The sequence below is a fragment of the Dipodomys ordii genome, unplaced genomic scaffold, assembly GCF_000151885.1.
Source record: "Dipodomys ordii isolate 6190 unplaced genomic scaffold, Dord_2.0 Scaffold32, whole genome shotgun sequence".
Lineage (NCBI taxonomy): Eukaryota > Metazoa > Chordata > Mammalia > Rodentia > Heteromyidae > Dipodomys > Dipodomys ordii.
The window spans coordinates 10,131,002-10,138,463 of NW_012267248.1; positions in this window are offsets into that span (position 1 = coordinate 10,131,002).

Sequence of the window (7,462 nt, forward strand, 5' to 3'; positions counted from 1 at the left end):
CTTTAGTGTGGTCTTGTTTGTAAACATTTGGGTAAATGCCCAAAAGTGGGATTGCTGGGTCATAGGGGAGCTCTATGTGAAGTCTTTTGAGGAACTTCCATACTACTTTCCAAAGCGGTTGAACAAGTTTACACTCCCACCAACAATGCAGTAGGGTCCCCTTCTGCCCACATCCCCTCAAGCATTTAATGAGCTTTTTGTTTTTTGTAATATAATCTGTTATTTTTCAGATGTTATACAAAGGGGTTACCATTTTCATGAGTCAGGTGGTGAGTACATTTCTTTCTTAGACAATGTCACCCTTTCCTTCCCTTTGCTCCAGTTTTTCCTTCCCTTTTCTACCCACGAGTTGCATAGCTTATTTTCCACATAGTGTATACTGAGGACCATGATTGCATTTGTTCATCCTTCCTCCCTCCCTTTCTGCCCCCTCTTTCCCCCCTTCTCCCAACAAAAGAATAACCTAAAAGCAAAACCAAACACCACCATCACCAATAACAACTACAAAAAACATGTTTCCACTTCTTGGAATTTGTTTCGATAAACAGTATTTTGAATGGTCAGAGAAGTTATACCTTTGGGTTCCTCGCCTAAGGGTATGCTCCTTTAGTCTGTGTTTGTGTCTTGTGTAAGTTATCATGTCTAGGTATACTTTACATCTAGCTTCCACATAAAAAATAAAAATATAATTGAAATTGTATTTTATTTTCTTTAAGTAGTTGTACAAAGAAGTTGCCATCCAACAAAGCAGTTTATGAATACAATGCATCTTGACTGATGTCACCCCTTCACCATTTTCCACTATCCAAACCTTCCCCCTCCTCTCAATTGTCTTAATTTTGTAGGACATGCATTGACTTTTATGACCGCATTCTCTCCCCTCCCCCTTTTCTCTCTTAATTTGTCTACCTCACTCTCCTTGACCCCCTTCACCTTTCAAGTACAAGTTTCCTGGTATTTATTTTGTTGTACTGTGAGTTAGCCTTCCTAAGAAATTACAACATTTGAATTCTCCCTTGGATATAACATATTTCAGTTAATGCATTTGTGTACACTGATGTCTTTTTGCTGCCTAGATTTGGGGGTTTGGGAACATCTTCATTGTCAGTTCTTTATCAGAAGTTGGTTTGCTTGATCTTTTGTTTTTGTTCCAATTTATTCTACAGAATTTTGATTCATTAAATCTAGTTTCTAGACTGGGTAATGTAAGAGAAGATCATATGATTGCCTCAAAGGTGTATTTTATTTATACACTACCTGGGAAAAACTGCTGTGTATGGCAGGTCCTTCCTTCTTTTGGCAATTCCTCAGGTATATACTTTCTCCTGGACTGCACCTCTAAGTTGTTTTCATTTATTTGTGCAGAGAACCTGCTAAGTACCAGTCACAGGGTAGAACTGGTATTCCAAGCAGAATGAATGTGTGGACATTCACTGATTTAGAGTCATGAAAGGATGTCTATTTCAGTAAAAACAAATAAATAAATACAAATAAAAGTTCAGATGTGCTGGGATAAAAGACCAGTGAATGAGAAGCAGAAGAGATGACTCAGAGGCATATTCATTTAGTAATTTCTATGAGGTGTCAGCTGTGGGCGTGGCCCTTGGCTCTTGGGGTCAGTCCAAGGTGGAAATACAGAGAATTTTCTAATACTATCATGAAGTCATGGACATGGATGAGATGAACTGCAAGAAGAAAAGAGAGCTAGGAGCCTACGAATCCACATCTTTTTAAAAGTAGGGACAGAATGGGTGGGGTGAAATGGACAGAGTGAGTTTGATCAACGTAATCTGCATGTATGCCATAAACATCACAATGAAACCCCTATGTGCAATTAATTTATGCTAGCAAATGTGCTTAAACATTGAATCATGAGGGGGCTGGGAAGGTGGTTCAGTGGTAGAGTGCTTGCCTCACATGTATGAGGCCCTGGGTTTGATTCCTCTGTACCACATAAGCAGAAAAAGCTGGAAGTAGTGTTGTGCTCAAGTGGTAGAGCCCTAGTCTTGAGCTGAAGAGCTGAGGGGCAGTGCCCAGGCCCAGAGTACAAGCCCCATGACCAACAAAATAAATAAATAATTGAATCATGATTGAACAGTCCAACCCTTCTCTTCATTTAGTTAAAATATTCTTAGATCAATACATATCTTTAAAAGAAACATGGTTTTTTCCAACAATAAGAAATTGTTCCTTAAAGAGAAAAGCGGGGATAGAAAAGTGGGCACCAGAGAAGAGATGGCTGAAAAGAGAAGTCTGAGAAGCAGCAGAATACCCTTGGAAAATAGGATAATTCAGACCAAGGAGAGATGGATTTTCAGAAGAGAAAGAAATGAGGAAAACAAAATAAGGATGTTTTTTAGAAGAAAGGCAATTGCAATTCCAGGAGGAAAATTAATGTTGCACTCAAATTTTGGTGCAAAAACTACAGACTAAATTTTAGATGACATGAGCATGTAAATTGGAGAATGTATGTGAGAATTTATGAATTCTAAAGTCCTTGTAGAAGAAGAAACAGCTAAGTCCTTTACTTAGCCATTGGCCTTTCATTTCCATTGCAACTAGGTGCATGTAATTATCTATATGTTCATCTGTGGGTGTTTTGTGCCACCGTTATTTCTCCTGACTTCCTAGAATTGCAGGGTGAAGAGCCACCCCTTCTGTCATCTGAAGTGTCACCCCATGCCTCACTCCAACCCTGTCTCAGCCTCAATGGCAAGTTTGTGACCTAACATTTAGTCAATGAAAAAGATCCAGAACCTTTTCTGAACCTTTTCAGAACCTTTCTGACTGTAACTCTTCCCTCAACTCTCAACTCTTCTCCAACTGATGTCAAATGATACACATTATCTGCTAGAGAAATATTTAAGCTCATGATTAAAATTTTAATCCTACACCCAAAACTAGTTTTTCATGGTTCATTAGTCAAATTTCCAAGTGCTGGAGGTGAGTTCACTTAGAAGAGAAAATTTTGGTCTTGTTGCCTTTGTACCTGTAGCAATACAGCACAGCGTGTGGGAGCACGTGGGGGAGGAGATACTCACAGGAAGCTGGATGGGGGAGGTGGAGAGAGAGAGAGAGAGACAGAGACAGAGAGAGAGACAGAGAGAGAAGAGACAGAGAGAGAGACAGAGAGACAGAGAGACAGAGAGAGAATGAGTGGGGTGGGGGAAGCTGAGACTAATGCTTCTCTATTCCTTCCAAGGACACATCCCAGATGGCCTACCTTCCTCCCCTAGGCCATACCTCCAAGAGATCAGTCCTCTCCCAATGGTGCTATTGAGTAAGAACCAAACTTTCAATATGGGCCTTTGGGGGATTTTCAAAACCCAAACTATAACATGTGATATAAATAAATAAATAAAATCCTTCGTATACTCCTATAATACTTTATCTGAGTGACAACCTCTGTCCTTGTTGCTATTCTATATAGACTCCAGCATTGTTAATTCTTTTGATCTTGGTTCAAACTAAAGGTATATTTGTCAAAATTATTATTTAGGAGGTGGCAGTTAAAAAAATAAACAAAATGAACCTGAGCATTAATAGTTGCCTGTGATATCACAAGTCATCACAAGGTAGCAGTGTTCCACAATATTTAGTTCTAGAAACAATGTGCAGTATAGTGTGCTTTGTTAAGAAAGTCAGTGATTTCACAAAGTATAATTTCCCTGATTAGGAATGAGATACACTTATGTGCGAGTTTGTACTTAATTATTTGTATTTTTTAAAACAAGGATAAATAGATAATACATAATAATAATTAAAAAATCAGACAGCTATAGTAGGTGATTTTTCGTCTCTATTATATTTCACTTGATAAGTACTACCAAATACTAGAGTATCATTATTGTATTGTAAAATTGCATATTTTGCTACTGTTAATGTTTTGGCATGTGTCACTAAAGTGTCTTTTCACTTAGTTAAAAATGTCTTCATATTTTACAGTGCTGGGGACTGAACCAGGCTTTCATGTACACTAGGAAAATGCTATGACTGAGCTATCTCACCAACCTGTAACACTTTCACCCGACATGTAATAATTTACATATTTGTAGGACACAGTGTGATATCTCACTATACACTGGACAATGTATAACAGATAAGGAGGAGTTATCAGATTCATCACTTCAGACATGTATCATTTATTAGCATTTGGGACCACTCGGAAGCTTCTTTTACTCATTTAAATGTTTTGTATTTAATTTTGTTTCTTTTGGCAGTACTAGGGATTGAACTCAAGGCATCAAGCTTGCTAGACAGGTGCTTTACCACTTGAGCCATGCTGCCAGCCCCTCTTTTGCATTGGTTAGTTTTGAGGTAAGGTCTTGCTTTATACCTGGGCCAGTCTGGGCTGCAATCCTCCTACTGTGCTTCCTTGTGTCTCTGGGGGTGACAGACACATGCTACCCTCGCTAGTCATTATGTTTCCCCTGTGGTTGGGATGACATGATACCATGATACCATGTCCAGCCATTGGTTGAGATTGAAGTCTCATGAACTTTTCTGTCCTGGCAGCTTCCAACAGCGACTCTGTAGTCTCTCCCTCCCAAGTAATCATCTTTAATTTTTAAATAAAATTTAATTTCAGAATAGTTTTAGATTTGCAGAAAAATTGCCAAGCTAATGAAGAGATTTACCTAGTACCTTTATCATGAATCTTTGGACATTTCTATGGTCTGTCACAACTAATTAACCAATCCCCTGTGTGTGTGTGTGTGTGTGTGTATGTATGTGTGCGCGCGCGTGCGTGTAAAATTAAGGTTGGAACTCAGTAACTCTCGCTTGTTTGGTTATTGCTCTACCACTTGAGCCATGCTTTCTGTCCAGTATTATGCTGGTTATTTATGAGATGGAGTCTCTTGCACTTTATGCCCAGGCTGAATTTGAGCCACAATATCCAGGTCTCAGTTCCTTGAGTAGCTAGCGTTAAAAGCATGAAACATTGGCTCTGGGCTTGATATGTTATCATAAATTGAAGTCTCATACTTCTTTCATATTTTCTTAGTATTTACCTTATTTCTTTTCCTGGTCTATGATTTCATCCAGAATACACTATTATATTTAGTAATCATCTATGGCGTTTCTGCAAAAACTTAGAAATAGAACTATTGTGTGGTCTGGTATTCCTAATTTTGATTCTATATTCAAAAGACTTGAAGATCTCCAAGTGGTATCTTCACTATATTATTCATTGCAGCATTTCTCACAGGAGTCGAGTTATTGAAACAACTTAAGTTCCCAGAAAGAAAATATAGAAGATACAGATAGTAAAATACTCTTCAGCCTTAAAAATAAGAAGATCACTAGGTATAATGAGGCTTGCCTGTAATCTCATCAACCAAGGAGGCTGTAGAGTTCGATACCTGCCTACACTTGTTGTGAGATGCTGAGTAGATAGATAGATAGATAGATAGATAGATAGATAGATAGATAGATAGATAGATAGATAGATAGACAGACAGATAGACAGATGATAGACAGATAGAAATCCAACCATATGGAAGAGCCTGGAGGACATTAGATCAGGTGGAATAAAGCCCTCTCTGTGTGGTTTTACATAGACCAGGTATCAGAAACAGCTCCTACAGACACAGGAGACTAGTGGCTGCCAGGCAGGAGGAAAGGGGAGAATGGGATATGATTCAATGCCTATAAAGTTTCAAAAGAAACATGCAGAGCTTTTTCAAGCAGCTCGTTCTAAGTGAAAGAAATCACTCTTGTCCCCCTTAAAGTAGGCTTTCCATTAAAGCATGGGTACTTGTAGATATGTTTTTACCAGTGCGCAAGGCTGCATGCTTTTTCCAAGATCGAGTGACAATTTCACTCAAGGATACTCAACAGCACCCGAGGTAAGTCCCCAGAACAAGGACCCTTCATCCCAGAGCTAGCAGGCAAAAGCTAGAGGGGTTTAAAAGACGGGGAAACCAAAACATTGGACTGGAACTCCAGCTGCAAGCACCCCTGTGAGTGACTTCTGGGGTGTGGGCTGGGAACCTGACACCCAACACCCAGCTGTCTGTCAGTAAGCTGGTGCCTTACCTGGTCTGCTCCCCAGCCCTTCCACAGATAAGGTTTGAGGTTGTTCTGACCAGGAGGAAGTAATAAATTATATCACCTGGAGCATGTTTGCTTCTGTCAAAGCTACTCTGAGGAACTGATCTTATCAGTTATCTGATCTAGGCCCAGCAACTTTGTTTATGTGTTTCATTCACTGACTTAGAAGATTTTATAGAAACGTGACCCAGCATCGTGTTACTGTCCAACAGGAAGTTCAAATAAAATTTAAAATGTAGACAGGGACATAACAAAGGCCAGTGATTAGTGGAAATCTAATTTTAATTCCTAGCCTCTTTGAAACCTTAAAATTCACAATCCTCCCTCCATCCATTTCTCCTTTCCATCCTTTTCTCCTTTCCTTCCTTTTTCTCCCCTCCCTTCCTCCCTTCCTTTTCTTTTTCCTACTTTTTCTTCTCTGTGTTGAAATTCAAATTGAGGACCTGTGCTTACTGACAGATGTTCTACCACGTGAGCCATTCTTCCAGCCCTTAAAATGTGTAATTCTTGATTAAGGTCACACTGGGACATAGAGAAGTTTGTTTTGGTTTATTTTATTTTCAGTCCTGGATCTTGAACTCAGGGCCTGAGCACCATCCCTGAGCTTCTTTTTGCTTGCAGTGCCACTTCTAGCTTTTTCTGTTTATGTGATGCTGAGGAATTGAACCCAGGGCTTTGTGCCTGCCAGGCAGTCACTCTACCACTAAGCCACATTCCTAGCCCCTGGTTTGTTTATTATAAAACCTCAGGAAATCCATGTAGTCTTTTTCTAGAAAAGAAAGTGAATATGACCTTCACATTAAAAAAAAAAACTAACCTATAACAACTCTACCCAAGCCTTTAATATTGTTTCAAAATGGCATAACACTAAAATTTCAGTGGTATTTATTAAGATACTTGTTATTATTAGACTTATAAACTTCTTTATGATGATTATTTTTTATATGCCTATGTCAGCACCAGGGTTTGAACTCAGGGCCTTGGGCTCTCAGCATTTTGTGTGTGTGTCATGGGGGCTGAACTCTGGGCCTGGGCACTGTCCCTGAGCAATTCAGCTCAAGGCTAGTACTCTACCACTTGAGTCACAGCACCACTTCCAGCTTTTTCTGCTAATGTATTACTAAGGAATGGAACCCAGGGCCTCATGCATGCAAGGCAAGCACTCTACCAGTGAGCCACCTTCCCAGCCTGGCTCTCAGCATTTTTGCTCACAGTTGGTGCTCTACCACTTAAGCCACAACCCCACTTTAAACTTTTTGCTAGTTAATTGGAGATAAGAATCTCAAGAATTTGTTTGTCTGGCCTAGCTTTCAACCTGAGTCAGAGATCTCAGCTTCCTAAGTAGCTAGGATTATAGACTTGAGCCACTAGTGCTTGGCTTTTTGTAATTTTTAAATGACCTTTTTTT